This window comes from Phalacrocorax aristotelis, chromosome 1 (assembly GCF_949628215.1).
Source record: "Phalacrocorax aristotelis chromosome 1, bGulAri2.1, whole genome shotgun sequence".
In the NCBI taxonomy this organism is placed as follows: domain Eukaryota; kingdom Metazoa; phylum Chordata; class Aves; order Suliformes; family Phalacrocoracidae; genus Phalacrocorax; species Phalacrocorax aristotelis.
The window spans coordinates 190,766,199-190,783,148 of NC_134276.1; the positions used below are offsets into that span (position 1 = coordinate 190,766,199).

General features: G+C 41.1%; 1 long non-coding RNA gene across 2 annotated transcripts in view; it reads right to left on the reverse strand.

Moving 5' to 3' along the window:
- Positions 1-2,618: 2,618 nt before the first annotated feature.
- Positions 2,619-16,950, reverse strand: part of LOC142051709 (uncharacterized) — a 43,169-nt gene continuing 28,837 nt past the window's right edge. Inside the window, exons 1-3 of one of the 2 annotated variants that reach the window (XR_012658596.1) lie at positions 4,774-5,038; positions 3,028-3,166; positions 2,619-2,863 (exon numbers count right to left, since the gene is read on the reverse strand). This is a non-coding gene — a long non-coding RNA (uncharacterized LOC142051709). Of the gene's footprint in view, positions 2,864-3,027; positions 3,167-4,773; positions 5,039-16,950 lie in introns of those variants that run through there. The other variant, XR_012658597.1, reaches the window with a different exon arrangement.

Consider the following 16,950-nt stretch of genomic DNA (forward strand, 5'->3'; position numbering starts at 1 on the left):
GTGTTTGATCCTGCAAACTGATGAGCACTCTGGACCTGCTCCAGCAGAACACTTAGAAAGATTTATGGCAGTTGTCTTACATTTAAGTATAAGCTTGCTATTAAATGCTTTGCTGTGTTGGGTGGAAATATGTAACTGCAGGACAAGGTTCAGGTGACCTAATTTTAGCCATTTAAAAGTAAGGTGTCAAACTGAAGCTAATTGTCAAAGCTCAGCCTGTTACCTGAGGAGGTAAGCATCTCCAGAGGGTGAGGCTATTTCAGACATTTATTTCTGAATGACTGAACTGTACCCACACATTCCTCTCCTCCTCACTCTCTCTTGATGGTGGCTTTTTAGCTTAGACTAGACACCTGGCTTTTAGAGAGTCAAAGTAATTCAGGTTAATTGTCCATTCATTTCTGCCGAATTTGTACTGATTTGACCTTTAATCCACATATTTTACAGATTACATTCAAAACATTAAACCTTTTCAGCTCAAAATGTTTATATAATTTAAATACAATGTTAAGGCCTGCATGTCTCTGTTACCATGTGTAAGCAGAAAGAGAAAATAAATGCTATCAGCCTCTTAAACTCGTTTTTTGCTTTTTTATTATTACACAAGTGGTAAAATCACTTGGCCACCAAATTGTCAGAGAGGAATAATTTATTTTCTTCCTATCTATTACTGAATCTGCAGATTGCTGTCACACCCACAGTGATAAAAAAGAAGTCAAATTTATCCCTAGTTCTTTGATGGAAAGAATTCAGGCAGGGAGAGGTAACTGCGTGTTAGGAGTGGATCTCTTATCTAGACATGGAGTCTCACCCTAAAATGAATTAATAACTTGTTGAGACAGAAAAGCACAGCACTTCAGTTCTTACATATTAATGTGTTTTCACAAGCAGTTGATCATAACTGAAGCTAAAGATTCTCAAAAAGGCAGCCACCCAGCATTGTGGAAAACTGTATTTGATGTTTGCCAAAGACCTCCTTGTGTGGTCCTGAGATCCTCTGAATGCTAATAAAAATCCTAAAAGAAGTGATAATATCTCATGTCTTCTTCGCTGGAAGTACATTTGGTACTGGAAGGAAGACACAGAGAGCTTAATGGTAAGAAACTAGGCTGAGTAAGACGTGGATAAAAGATGTAAAATTACACTTAGTACATGGCTACATTTTTCATTTACATGTAGTATCAATAAAACAAAACTTTTATCACAACGTTGACACGATATATTTTTTAATGTGGTGAACTACTGGATAGGGCACTTTAATGATACGTTCCCACAAGCACAAGTTAGCACATCTTAATTGCCTGTCAGTCAAATCACAGTGACTGCTTGTGCACGTGGTCCTAGCCCATTGCAAACATGCAGTCAAACAGGCAGCTTAACCAATCTTCATGGGTGACTTTTTATAAGCCCGCTTTACTTTGCATTTGCAATGGGCTCTGAGTGCGCTTGGAGCAGCCAGGCACTACCAGTTAATTGAAAGCCAGTAGCATCTTGCAGTCATGAAGGCAAAGGGAATTCAAAATGGGAACCAGAAGAACTACTGACTCACCGGTGGGCTTAGGGGGGAAAAAGGTAAGATTTTTTTCCCATTTACTAGCTGGAAAATAATTATATTACAGTCTAAATTTGAGCCGCAATTTGATTAAATTGTGTGAATCCACAAGTCAGCCTGATGAAGGAATAATTCACACATCGTTACTAGGATGAGTAACTCCCACCTGAGTAAAAAGGCTTCAGGAAAGCAATTGATTTGCATACTTCAGCTTTTTTTTAGTCATAGATTTCCCTCTGTTGAATCGAGGCTGAAAACTGGAGTGCCACCTACCTTGTCTTCCTTGTGTTTTCCCTAAACATGGCAATATTTCAAATAAAGTTTCCATTTGTAGTAAAATTGTGATGACTTTTTTTTTTTTATTCGGACTGTATTTCTACAAATCATTGAGATTCACACATATTTCTTCTTAATATATGATTACAGTGTGGTTTATTTTGCTTCCAAACTATTTACATCAGCTTTCTTTTAATCACACAGAAATGTATTTGTTTTAAATAAATCTACTGGGGTGCTTTTGTTTTCAAGAGCTTCATTTCTCATCTGATAATTTAGATTTCTGATTTGAGCTTACATGGATACTTAACACCTTTTCATTTAAGACCCTTTTTACATTTTGATTCATTCCTGGATGTCAATTCAAAATTCATTTTCTCATTAGGAAGAAGTGACAAAATTGAAGTGTACCCATCAAAAACCCATACTGCAGTACGGTTAGCCTTTATGGACCCGGAGAGGTCACTGGGATTCCTTGTGAATGCAGGATTCAGTGTGGGATGTAGGGCTGGGGCAAAAGTATCTGTTTAATTTACCTAGGAAATGGATTTGAAATATTCCTGAGAGGGTTTTCAAGCTTTACACAGATGAATGTGTTCCATCCTGAAAGTGGATAATACTGATAACACACAGATGTTGTTTACTTGTAGAAACCCATTTCTTAGATTTTAGAACTATCAAGGGTATACTGAGGAAAAAAAGATTTTCCAGTGTGGTGCAGCTACCCTCATTAATGACCCCTTCCATAAGCTGCAATCCCAACAAGTGACTCAGTCTAAAGTGGCTAGAACCATGCAGAATTGCTTTATTTGTAGGGGCAAGACATTCTGGGAAAAAGGCATCTCTGGAAACCCCTTGGTGCCACAAAAAACTTATAGCATCTAAGAGAACTTCCAACAGCTGATGGGTTAGATCTTCAGCTGCTGTCAGTAAGTGTCCCTCATAACATCATAGCCTTGGGACAGCTGCAGCAGCTCACATCAAAAACCCATTTAGGCCAACATCCAGTCTCCAGCAGCAGCCATGAGTCTATGTCTAAGGAATAGTGTGAGAACAAGGACAACAGAAGATATTTCACTGAAATGCATTCTCACCCTTGAGTCATTTTCAGATAAACTAATTTTCCTGACATAATACGGGTGAGTTGTTGGGTTCAGTTTGATTTTGTTTTTATTTGGTAGTATTTACTGATTTCTTACCCATGGGCTTGTCCAGTTCCCCCGTAACGCTGTGTAAACTTCTAGCATTGACAGCATCCTGTGGCAAGCAGTTCCCAAGCTGAACCATTGTCTGAAGAATAATTGTGCTCTTCTTTGTTTCACACCTACCTCCCTTAACCTAGAGACAAGAATATGGACAGTCCTGTCAGTTCATTGAGAATTTTCACAGTGACACTCATTAAGAAAGTACTAAGCTTCGCAGCTGATTCAGCTTTTGCACTGGTGAGTGCTGCTTCATTTATATCTGATGCCACTTGTCTCTCTTCCTGAGGAGCAGCCAGGGTCAGTTCCCAGCTCTCCGCAGGCTTCCTCTGCGTTCTCTTGGGCACTGACCTTATCTGCATAACCAAGTGTTGAAAGTCCTGGCAGTTTAATCTCATAATGCTTAATTTTCATGTTATTAATAATAGTTCACTTCCCCACCCTTTTCTTATCTTGTATATGTAGACAGAAAGGTTTTTCTGGCAGAGGGTCTGTTTTTTTCTTACTATTGGTAGTTCCCCAAATCCAGAGCAAGCACAAATAAACTTTCAGGTTGACTTTAAAATTGTGATAGTTAAGAAATGAAGAACAAAAAAATCTGTCTTCTTTCTATTCTGTGTCTGGTTTTGAACTCCTAAGGTTTTTCTGTATGGTTGTGTGAATTACTTTTTTTTTCTTAATAAAGCAATAGTTGAGACTCTCACATAGCTCAAGAAAATGGGGAAAAAAGCCTTGAAGAACGACACTAAAAATCTTGAAAGCCATAATAGAAATCATGAATATTGCTAACTTCAATTGCTCTATCCTCTACACGGTGCCTAGCACAACAGGCAATACCGTGTATTATTTTTACTCTCGTATTGCTGACAGCTGCTGATCTCAGGAGTATTATGCTTCTGAGGAAAAAGAAGTGGAAGAACAAAGTGCACTTGCATGTCTTGCAAGTAATTTTCTCCTGGTCTAGTTGTATTCATGATCATTTTACTTGCAAGAGGTTATCTCATAGCTCACAATATGAAATTCGAGACCATTTGTTTTGGAATTATTTCACACTATTATTTCACACTAAAACTATGATCACAGCGGTGTGTCCCAGTATTATTGGGGTCAGAGTAAAGAATTTGGGACTGTGCTTTAACTACATACTTCAGGATAAGCACTTCTTTTATTCTTCTTTTAAGACAAAAACACTATAGCTTTGAGCATGAATTGGGACCTATTCAGAGACCCACTGGCTTCAACAGAAACTGAATTTATATTCTTTCAGGTCAAATTATGCATCTCTGAATTCAGATCAATAGACATGGTTTCCACCATTTTCTTTTTCCCTTAACATATAAAAATAGAGGGGTGAAAGAGATCTCAGGATACCCCTAATTCACCTTCCACTGAAACCACACCCCACAGATGATCATTTATCCTTGTCCTCATAGATCCCAGTGAAGAATAACCTGCAGTATCCCTTGATCATTTGATGTAACTCATTGACCATGTGCTGCTAAGCGAAGCATACTATTTGCTGGAAAACACTCTCAATTTGGTAATTTAATCTTAGTAAGATCTGCTTAATAAAGAAATTGTTCATGGGAGCTTTCATTGTAATGCCTCCATCCCCACTAAACTGATTAGCCAGTCATGCTTTATTTATAAGTAACACAGATTTTTCCCCATCTCAAAGTTGAATCCTTTTAACAACCTAGAAACTGTTGATTTTAAAGAAGCGTAGATTACTTTGCAATGTACCTTTTCAACTATGTAACTTGATGAATCACGGTTTTTCCAATTTTTCTTCCAAAAATACTCTTCCTCAGCTGAGGCTTTTAGTAAAACAACACGCTTCTGACCTTCACAGTGCGGCAGCACAGAAATGCAGTGAGGAGGACCAGAAGCCCTCCCCTTGTGGGTGCAATGTTCAGAGCCCCCGCACCACCACTAAGGAGGCCATTGACCCCCCCAAGGCAGGTGCACCCTGCATGCAGCCAGCCCACCCCGCCGGGACACATTGCCCCACTGCAGCTTACCAGAGGGGACACTAATGAAAATTTCTTGAAATAAACTTGAAAAAAAAACCCTCTTTTTTACTTCACTGGTGGTGGTGTTCCATTCCTCGTAGTTCAATCTAGCTTAGCTTCACTGAGCACCAAGGTTTTTCACTGCATTTGAAATGTTTTGTTAGCTAAATGCAGAAGGGAAAAACATTTAGAAATAACCAGCTTCAAAAACTATGCAACAAGTGCAGCTGTAGCGATGAATAATGTTTGTTGGCATTCCCTGAACATACTGCAAATCATTTACAGGTCTCAGCAAAATGCCTGCAGAGTGCCAGGACCAGGGAGTGAATTAGTGTGCTTCACGCTGGTGAAGCCTCTTTTTTTAAACAAGATACAAAGTTTAGGAACTGCATGAACTTTCCAAATGGCTTTTTCTCCTTATCTAGATAAGAACCAGTAACCAGTTAATTATTTCTGGTTAGTTATCGTTAGCTTTTTATAATTTCTTTCAGCTCCACTGTCATTGAGCAATCTCTGCATGGATTTTAGGTCTGTTACCCAGATTGCTGTCCTTGAGCTGCTTACCACAGTCCTTGCTTGCCATCTGATTTTTTCTTCTGTAATTTGCATGAGCTATCTCTGTAGACAGGATGTAGTCTGTCCAATAGCCAGGCATGTTGCAAAATTCTCTGATTATTTTTGTCAAGCTTAGCAAAATTATTCAAGGATCTTTCAGTGCCTTACATGTTAAATGGTTATCTATCTGCTGGAAGAAGTAATTTTTCCCAACTGATTCTAAAGAGTATGGATTCTACTTTGTTTGTAACAAAATGGTTATTTCTGCTCATGTAAAAGAATTTTTCAGACCAACTGTAACAATAATGTGACATGCAGCCACAGTCCAAGCAACCAGCCAACCAGAGTATGAACCTTTATCATAGTTTTGCATTGTTCTGCTAACTGCATGATGCCAAAAAATAATAATAATAATAATAAAGATAAATCCTTTGTTCCCTTTCACTAACCTAGAAGGTCACAAAACAGACAGTTCCTTCTTGATTACACTAAATAAATAAAAATCTGATTCACAGAGGGGAAACAATCATCTGCCAACTACCAAACCCTATAAAGGGTAAATCTGCTTTTACTTTGTGAGCCAGATTGATGAGTCACCGAGGCTATGACTAATACCAGCAAGAATTAAAATGTACCCAATAATATAACCTCCTTTTGTACTACAGAAGGGTTACTCAACAGCAGACCCCGGTCCAACAGGTGCTGCTGGGGAGCAGGGACCACCCCAGCATCTGCTCTCCAGAACCACAGACCCTCTCTATCGCAGCTACTGACATACATTTACTGTATTCACAGGCGTAAACTCAGAGTGGGAGTTGAATAATTAGGCTCTTCATTTGGGAAATTAGCTACTATGGAAATAAACATCCTCCTCTCCTCCCTCCCCCCTGCTCTGGGTGAGCTGTCTTCAGAACACGCCGTAACCAGAGGTTCCTCCCGGAGCCCCGTGACAGGCACTTGGATAACAAGGGCAGGCTTTTCAGCAGGAAAACCTGAGGAAGCCAGTTCAGAGAAAGCCAGGGGTTTTGAGACAAAGATTAGGGTTTTAATTTGGGTCTTCTTGGAAAATGTACACTCCAAGAGGCTCATGAAAGCTGGGTGAAATTAAGTGGTCACTTAGTATTTTTAAATTAGTGTTAGTATTTTGAAAACTATTTAAGAAAAATATGTTACAACTACAAAAAAAGGGTTCATTCATTTATTTCCTTTCTTTAAATGGGTGAATTTTCTAGTCCATTACAGCCACTGACAAAATTCCTGGTGATGGTAACTGGGCCAGGATTTCACCAAGTGTACTCATCCCCTAATTGCGTATTTTAGTAATTCATCAAAACTATTTAATGCTCTAAAACTTTTAAGTGCAGCTCTTACCACCAAGACACATCACAAACCAACAGAAATCGTCTTCAGAAGGATAAGGAGGATCTTCGTCATTCCTTAATTCAGCAATGCTATGCTTAATTCCTAGAATTAACTCCCCTGCATCCTTGGCCATGTATGCTGGAGTCCCTGGATAATACTCAGAAATTACACAGAAGATGAGTCACCTAAGGTGACCTAAAGTGAAATGAGGAAAAAATAACAATTGCCTATGGATAAAAGTAGTTGTCAGTCCACAGATAAGCATCTACATTGTCGGCCTGGCAGATACCTTGCTGCGTTTGGAATCCTCTGCAGCAAAACCTAGTATGGAGCCGAGCCCCTAAATTTGGGTTCTATTTATTGAAAATAAAAACTGGAACACCACCATAGATTAGGCTAATTCTTCAGTCACCTGATTAGAAATAATTTTGGTGCAGATGTCCCAGTCAGAAAAAGAAAGAAAGAGAATAGCACTGTAGTCAAACACTTAATCATGAACAGGGAAGAATGTGAATGCCTGCAGACCTTTTTAGACCCTACATGGATCTAAAAGGCAGAGCAGCTTTGAAGCTTTGACCTGTTTCAGACTGAAACAGTTGCTGATTAGAGAAGGTAATTCTATGTTTTCTACTGCACTGTAGTTGAACCCTGTAAGCTTTGGAGTGTAAGGCTACCAGTGCTGAACTGGAAAACAGTATCCTGTTTTTAACTGAACTTGACTTTGGTCTTATTTAAAATGCTATAAATTATTCATTTTTTCTGATGAAACGAAGTGCTTACTTTCATTCAAGTATTTTAAATTAATTTTATTTTTATTACCATTTTAAAAATTAATATGTTAAGGACAGTGGCTTTTTTTATTAAATTTTGTAATTCAGCCCTTGAACAAAAATAAATTGTTTGCACAGCTCCATATATTTGCTAAGTTTGGCTTGAGTCACCTTTCTAGAGAACTCTGAATCTCCATTTTAAACCTACTTTATATTTTTTTAATGTTTTGGTCTGTAGTGGAATGGAAAATCATGGGGTTACAAAGTAGGTCATTCCACATTTTTATTAGAATTGCAACCTTTCACATTCAATTATTGTCACAACAATGACAATTGGATATGTAATGAATTATGAAGAAATATGCAGAGAAAGACAGTGAGATATTTGGCCTATACAGTAACAAAAAGATAGAGGCAGTTCAGATACCAAAACCATCTGTCTTCACAACATTAGTTTGTATATAAATACCTACTTTTTTTTTCCTGGTGATTCCATCAGAACAAATTAGTGTATGTCCCTTGGGAGAGCTGGGTTATAAACTGCAGTCATGTTGCTGTCTATGAAACCTCTGAATAATACATGTATTTTGTGACTCATATGCCAAGAATCCCAATTCAGTGTGTCTGTCAGTAGTACTAAATGTTCTAATTTTTTTTAATAAATGAATGAAATGCTATTAATCAGTCATTTAACAGCTATAAAACTCTCAAAAGCAAAAAACCCCCATATATCTGTATATATAAAACTGTACAAATGGGGGAGGAAAGCCAGTACACTGGGACTGAGTCTCTGTTTGAAACGCCTTACCTGACCTTGAGTGAATAGCTAATTTTTCTGCACCTTAGTTTTCTAATCACAATAAGCTCATAATAATTCTCTACCTTGGAGAAGTGTGGTCATGACAAACCCATAATTATTTGAGAGACTTACCTATGCAATGGTGAAGGCAGCCATAAAAATAAGTAGGCAGATAAAAGTGATTTACTGGCTGAAATAAAATGATGCAAGTTAAATTCATTTCAAATGTCATCTTCTGGGCTGTATGTAGAGACCTATGGCATAGGAAATAAACCATGGGTTTACTGCTGAGAAGCTGACCTGAAGAGAACAAACTGAAATCTTCTGTTTTCCATTATTTTGTTCTTCTTTCATTCTAGATTTCAACCTTTTGGGCTCAATTTTTCCTTGTCTCTTAGGAAATTTCAAAATTGTTTCCACCCCTCCCAAACTAAATGTCTGGGCACAAGCGTGGGCTCGGGCTGCTCAGGAGAGCTCGCTGGGAGGGCAGGCTGGAGCATGACACGGCTGTGAGCCTTTGAAGGAGTGGGGCCATGCCCCGAACTCAATCAATGGAGACAGGTCTGGGAGAGATAGAGAGACCTAGGGACTGGCAGAAGGATACATCTGCAGAGGAAAGATGATAGACCTGTAGAGGAATCTGACCTGAACTTAGAAAAGACCTAGGAGTGTGAAGAGACAGAACCCGAAATGCCAGCAACACAGAAAATTTTGTCCAGCCTTACAACCTTGTGTGAACGGTGACTTGTTTTTATGTTATCTAGAGCGAGGAATAAAGCACAGGTATTAGAAATTTTTAAGCTAATATTTGTTTCAGCTATTTTAAGCCTCTAAAGAGGTGCACTGTAAACCCGGATAATGCACAAGGGCGGAGGGCTTCAAGCCATATGCATGAATTTGGTATGTGATTACTACTGAGTTTCTGTGATTGAGAGGCTCCAGGTTCCACCAAGACGCAAACACAAAGCGATACAAGCAACCAGTATCTAAATGAAAAGAGCAGGAGAGCACTGTGGATCAGAGGAAGCTGAAGACTGAGCTCAGTTTGAGAGGCCCAAAGATAAACAGTCTAAAGGTTAGTACAAGCAGCCTGGTGGTTTCTTTCCAGCAAGCTTAAGAAGGTTACTGCAACAGATATATAAGAGAAAAAAAAAAGGCTGTAATTCTGCCAAACAAAATTTAGCTGGAATACAGTCTTTCTGCAGAACTGTAAATTGTACCTCCGTGTATGAGAAGTAGCAAGGCCCCAGAAACCTTAATAAAACAGATTGATCAGAGAGGAGAGTTTGGAGTAATGTTCACAATGGAAATGGTAACAGTATAAAATCTACTGTTAGCAGGGAAATGATTGCTTGACGGTGCATGGTTTTCTCCAAGCCAAGAGAGGTTGTAAAGGTGACAAGCTTTTATGTTCTTCAAGTTTTATGCAGTGCTGGTGTAGAGACTTTGAGAACTACCTTCAAGACATGTTCTTTGAGAGAGGGCAAGGTGCACAGAGGCAGAAACAGTACTGCTATTGTGGATGTAACAACCTAAGTCGATGCGCAAAGTGCTGTCTTATCGTTACGTGATTATCTCCCACTACGTTACCAGCTCTCCCTGGAGTCTGGCCTCACTTAGGAGAAGGGTAAAGCCAGCAAAACCTTGAAATTTCTGAATCTTGGTGCTTTTGTTTCTCACTTGCCTTTGAGCAGTATGTTGAGACAGGCTGGTCCTTTTGCGATGCTTGGCAAATGAAAATAGGACAGAAAGGGAAAAATACAGTGTGGCATATCAGAATCCTGGCTGGAGCAAGTGAAATGGAAACAGGGTCATGTTAGCGTTCTGAATATGCTCTAGATCACAAAATTGTTAAATTGCAATGGAATTGAAAAGAAAGGAAACAAAATAAGCGTTATCTCATCTTAGCTGCAGGTTCCAGCAGCAGGGGAAAGCCCTACGTCCTTAAGGTGTTCTTAAAAAAGTTAACTACAAGAATGTTTTATCAGAAAAGCAGGTTTTTACAAATGTAGTGAAGATCATAGAGATCAGTATGATGCCAAACTGAATCAAACTACTGATTTATGCAACCATCACATGTGATTAATTTTTTTGTACCATAACAGTAGTGGGATCAGAGTTGAAGTACATTTGCAGTAAGAATACTGCTGTAGATTTAGATGAAGCCAGCGGAAAAGAATATGAAGAATTCAAAGGAAAGTCTACATGTGAGAAAACAGGAAAACAGGACAGGTATCTCAGGTGTTTGTTTGAAAGGGCACTACCAAAGACCTAATGCTGAAAAAGCAAAGGAGAGAACTGACCACACTGGAAAAACCAGCAGAGGTTTATGCATTGAAATTTCCAAGTCTGATACTGTTGTATTACATGGCAGGAAAAAAGAATTTTTAATAAAATTCAGATTAGGGCCTGGCACAAGGAGAAGGCAGTGGCACAGAAAGAAAAGGAAATCATAAAGCAAACAGAAGGAGTAGCAACAACAGATATGGAATCTGTTTCATAGATATGAACAGGTATGAAATCTTATACTAATGAACAAGGAAGGGCTGGCTGAGGATGTGAAAGTTTGGGGTAGCCTTGGTTGCAGTAACCATGAGATGGTACAGTTCAGGATACTGTGTGGTAGAAGCAGGGCAACAAGTCAGATTACAACCTTGGACTTCAAGAGGGCCAACTTTGGCCTCTTCAAAGACCTGCTAGGAGGAATCCCATGGGGTAGGGCTCTAGAAGGCAGCAGGGTTCAAGAGAGCTGGACAGTATTCAAGGACCACTTCCTCCGAGCTCAAGATCAGTGCATCCCTAGGAGGAAGAAGTCAGGCAGAGGAGCGACAAGACCTGCATGGATGACCAAAGAGCTTCTAGAGAAACTCAAATGGGAGAAGGAGGTTCACAGGATGTGGAAAAAGGGACTGGCCACTTGGGAGGAATATAGGAATGTTGCCAGGGTATGCAGAGATGCGACGAGGAAGGCCAAGGCCTACTTGGAACTAAATCTGACAAGGCATGTCAAGGATAACAAGAAGGGCTTCTTTAAATATATCAGCAGTAAAAGGAAGACTGGGGAAACTGTGGGCCCTCTGCTGAACAAGGAAGGAGCCCTGGTGACCCAGGATGCAGAGAAGGCGGAGTTAATGAATGCCTTCTTTGCCTCGGTCTTTACTGCTAAGGCTGGCCCTCAGGCATCTCAGCCCCCAGAAGAGAGAGAAAAAATCTGGAGGAAGGAAGACTTACCATTGGTTGAGAAGGATTGGGTCAGAGATCACCTATGCAACCTGGATCCTTGCAAATCCATGGGCCCTGACACGATGCACCCACGAGTGCTGAAGGAGCTGGCGGATGTTCTTGCCAAGCCACTTTCCGTCATCTTTGAAAGGCTGTGGAGGACAGAAGTGCCCAAGGACTGGAGGAAAGCAAATGTCACTCCAGTCTTCAAAAAGGGCAAGAAGGAGGACCTGGGGAACTATCGGCCAGTCAGCCTCACCTCCAGCCCCAGAAAGGTGATGGAGCAGTTCATCCTGGAGGTCATTTCCAGGCATGTAGAGGACAAGAAGGTTATCAGAAACACTCAACATGGATTCACCAAGGGAAGATCATGCTTGACCAACCTGATAGCCTTCTACGATGGCGTGACTGGCTGGGTCGATGAAGGGAGGGCAGTGGATGTTGTCTATCTAGACTTCAGTAAGGCATTCAACAGTGTCTCCCATAACATCCTCATAGACAAGCTAAAGAAGCGTGGGCTGGATGAGTGGACAGTGAAGTGGACAGAGAACTGGCTCAACAACAGAACTCAGAGGGTCGTGATCAATGGGGCAGAGTCTGGATGGAGGCCTGTCACTAGTGGCGTTCCCCAGGGGTCTGTGCTGGGTCCAGTCCTGTTCAACATATTCATCAATGACCTGGATGATGGGATAGAGTGTAACCTCAGCAAGTTTGCTGATGATACCAAGCTGGGAGGAGTGGCTGATACACCGGAAGGCTGTGCTGCCATCCAGTGAGGCTGGAGAGCTGGACTAAGGGGAACATCATGAAAATCAACAAAAGCAAGTATAGGGTCCTGGACCTGGGGAGGAACAACCCCATGCACGGGCACAGGCTGGGGGTTCATCTACTGGAAAGCAGCTCTGTTGAGAAGGACCTGGGAGTGCTGGTGGACAACAAGCTGACCCTGAGCCAGCAATGTGCCCTTGTGGCCAAGAAGGCCAGTGGTATCCTGGGCTGCATTAAAAGGAGTGTGGCCAGCAGACCGAGAGGTTATCCTCCCCCTCTACTCTGCTCTAGTGAGGATACATCTGGAGTACTGCATCCAGTTTTGGGCCCCTGCCTTTAAGAAAGACAGGGAACTGATTGAGCAAGTCCAGTAGAGTGCTATGAAGATGATCAGGGAACTGGAGCATCTCCCTTATGAGGAAAGACTGAGACGTGGGTTTGTTCAGCCTGGAGAAGAGAAGACTAAGGGGGGATCTCATCAGTACTGGTAAATATCTAAAGGGTGGGTGTCAGGACGATGGGACTGGGCTCTTTTCAGTGGTGCCCAATGACAGGACAAGGGGCAATGGGCACAAGCTGGAACACAGGAAGTTCCACCAAACATGAGAAAAAAACTTCTTTCCTGTGAGGGTGCCAGAGCAGTGGAACAGGCTGCCCAGGGAGGCTGTGGAGTCTCCTTCCCTGGGGACATTCAAAACCCACCTGGACGCGTTCCTGTGCCCCCTGCTCTAGGTGTCCCTGCTCAAGCAGGGGGGCTGGACGAGATGATCTCCAGAGGTCCCTTTCAACCCCTACCATTCTGTGATTCTGTGAAATACTACTAATTTGCCTCAAGCAATACGCAAGAGAAGAGAAAGTGCAGCTAATTAAAGCTGACTTTGAATAATATGATGACAATGTCAATTTCTACTAGAAGAGGATAATGTTATTTATTACTGATGTTATTTCTATTTATTGTTGGGCTGACTCCTGCCAAATGATTTTTCTACTTGATATTGGTTTCCTGCAGATTTGATCCCTAAAATAATTTTCAAGCACATGTATCCACCTACAGATTATAAAAGCATGGAAAAAAGAGCTGCTTTACTTATCCAACAATATTTTTTTCACTATCTGATGACATCAATCAGATCCTGAGCATATTTCTGCTTTTCACTCTGAGAAGCACCTGTCAGAATGAAAACAAGTGCAAATTATTGCTGGGGGAAGAAGCTTGCTTATAGACTTCCCCAGGGCAAGGATTGGCATCGACTGCTGGAGCTGTGTATGTTCAAAAACCAGGTCTATATAGTAGAAGTAGCCAGGATCAGAAAGGCAGAGAAGCAAAGAGGGTGCGGCATGGAGGGCAGAGGAGGCTTCTTTTAGAGCAGCTGCTCTCTGTAAAGAGTCAAAACTGCCCCCTCTTATTCCTTGCTGTTCAGGATAACAGGATTTTTCATGCATTCTGTGCAAGGAAACCATATTGACTTTGGGAAGTACCTGACTTTCCAACGGCAATAATCCAGCAAGATCTCTAAATACTTGTGTCAACTTTTGAGCAATATAATTTATGGGCCCAAATGCTGCATGTGCAAAACATTGTATAAACACAAGAAGACCATCTACATGTAATTTATAGTCTGCAAGGTAAAGGAACATCTTTTGGCTGTATTATGTGTTCAGTTACAACAACATCGTGACAGTCTTGAAGACTAATGTACAGTTTATGAATTCTCTTATGAGTACTCAGCCTCTGTCCACTATAAACCATACTTCTATACCAAAACCAGGGAAATAATCCTGGGTAAGAATTCCTGATGAATGGGAGTTATGTTTTAGTAATTTTGTTTCATTTGTATAAGCCACTGGAATGTGTACATGTAACTAATCCCAAATAACAGAGGATGTGAGCCTGGAAAAATTAGTAATTTAGCAGCTCTTCAGCTTAAGGGATGAAGAATTCTGTGTTTTAGCTGAAAAAGCCATGGGGTTTTTTCTGCTGATGCTAACCAAGATAAGATTCATATTGGCCTGTCTGAAAGAAAGTGTTCTCTTTGCAGAAGAGAAAGACAGATCACTGGAGATGGGTTATGTATGAAATGCCTGAGCCTTCACCCTGTTATGAAGAGTATTCTGAGGCATGAGCCCTGTCACAGGTGCTTCACAGAAATCCCGCCCAGCTGAAAAATGACACTGACAGTCTTTTGTCACACTTTGAAAAACTTTGTTCTTTATGTGCTTTCTTTCAATAACATCTATGTGGGAATAAAACCATGGACAGAGAGTCCGAGGCATACAATCACATCCCCAACCCCGCACATTGTGTGGGGAAGAGCAGCATGAGGTGCCAATCAAAAGGAGGCAACATGGACAATAGAAGAAAATATTCTTCCAGGAAAGGGCACTGCAGTGTGGGAATCCCAGCAGTAGTTTCTCTTCTTTCCCTTCACCTTCAAATTATTATTTGATTTCTGGTGGAGGAAGACTTTTCCCCAATCTCGCTGTGTGCTTGCCCAAGTCAGTTCTGTTTCAGATCAACAGAGATTCAAATCCCGACAAATATGCATACAAGAAGAAAGTGCAGCAGCCAAGACTACAATGAAAACTTTTATTTGAGGTCAAGAAATAAACCAGGCTGTCTGTGCTCAACTGATTTGCCATTTGTTGTAAAAGTCGAGCCCAAGTGTTTTTCCTACTAGTCCAGCTGGCAGCCTTCACCAACCATTCCTACACCTTGACTCAGCTGGCGAGCTGCAGTCAGAGACCCGAAGAGCAGGAATGCGAGCTGCTCAGCGAGGAGCTGAGCACTTCCCAGAGTACATCTGTAGCTGGGACCGAACTGAAACCATGCAGAAAAGAAAAGCTGTTCACCTAATGTCGTCTTCTAATTTCACCTAATTTAAACATCCCTGTGGGAAAAGCTCAACCTGTGAGCCAGCAGAACACCTTCACCACAGATCACTGGAAAAGACCTCTTTACGTAATAACTGAAAAATATGCACAGGTATTAGAAAAACCACCAGATTCCTCTCTGCATGTAATAAAACTAACAGTGGGAATTATGTGGTTGGGGACCACAAGAAGGATTGGAAAAGGAAGAACGGTCTGTTCTCCTAACCAACATATGTGTTACAAACCAGCAGCTGGCAGAGCCAGCTGTGGGATTTGTGAGGGCCTGAGCTGCCAGCAGTGGGACTGCATCATGAGCCATCCTCTTCTGCTCACTGGCCTGTGGTGGGATGATCAGAAAGCAAATTCCTTCCAGCTCTATCTCAGCTGTCAGAAAGTGAGCTCAGAGCTGGTGACCTGCATTCCCTGCACTCATCTCTGACCATGGTTATTTGGTAAATTGTGTATTAGATCAGATCCTCAGTGAGAAGCAGCTGCTGAAGTTCCACTGCTGCCACTTGCACCAGCTCTGGATATAGTACTCATTTACAAGGTACCAGTACATTCAGGATTTTTAGTTATCACCCCAGAAGGAGTTTCCATAGAGTTATAAATGTTCCATGAGATGATGGGAATTAATTTTAAGGCCTGGTGTTAATAGATATTTTTTAGGGAGAGATGTACTGTTTCTCTCCAGGTGCCATAGCATACTATGCCTTCTACTAGATTGCAATATAAGTATTCAAATTATGGTGTAGTTCATGGTAGAGAAAAACAATTAAAAGGGACAAATAATAAGGGCAGTAACTGAATTAATAAGTCCCTAATTGCAGGTACCAGGAAAATTTTCAAGAGCAAAAACATCCTAGCATTTAGTGGCAGACATCCTGTGCACTCTGGCAACTAAACAGTTTGATTTTCCATTTTTCTTTTCTCCACTGGTCTAACTTTCCCTGATTAATTCCTTTTCATCTCCCAACTTTTCTCAGCCCTAGGCAGCAATTCATTCTGTCAGCACTAATGTATGTTGTTAAACATGCATAATGTATCTCTTCTGTGAAAACAATCACAAGAGACTATCACATTACCTTTCAATCTTTTTGAGTTGCTTTCATTTGGCAGAGAAACAGAATTACTTTTTCATATTATTACCTTGCACCCTTAAAATACATGGAATTGCTGGTGTTGATTTTCCCTGTGCTCTCTCCTCGTTTTCTGTTCCACCAACCAATGTGTTCTGCACATCCTTAGTGTCTTCCCTGGCTTATCCCAACCATATTGCTGTTGCAGTGCAACCCCTGCATCAGTTTCCCGGCTGGGTTTCCCTGGAGCTGATACACAGCAGAGTATTTACAAGCAGTGTTCCTTTTCCATAGGGTCCATGGGCCATGAACACCTTTCATTTTTCTGATGCTTCACTCCCTGTCAGTCTTGACTCCCAGCACTTTCTAAGCACTTCTGGCCTGTTAGAAAGACGTCTAAAACATCGCCCATTTGCCTCAGTGCTGTCATCATCTTCCTCAGTCCATCTTGGATAGGGGTACATGGCCCTGCTGGCTGAGAC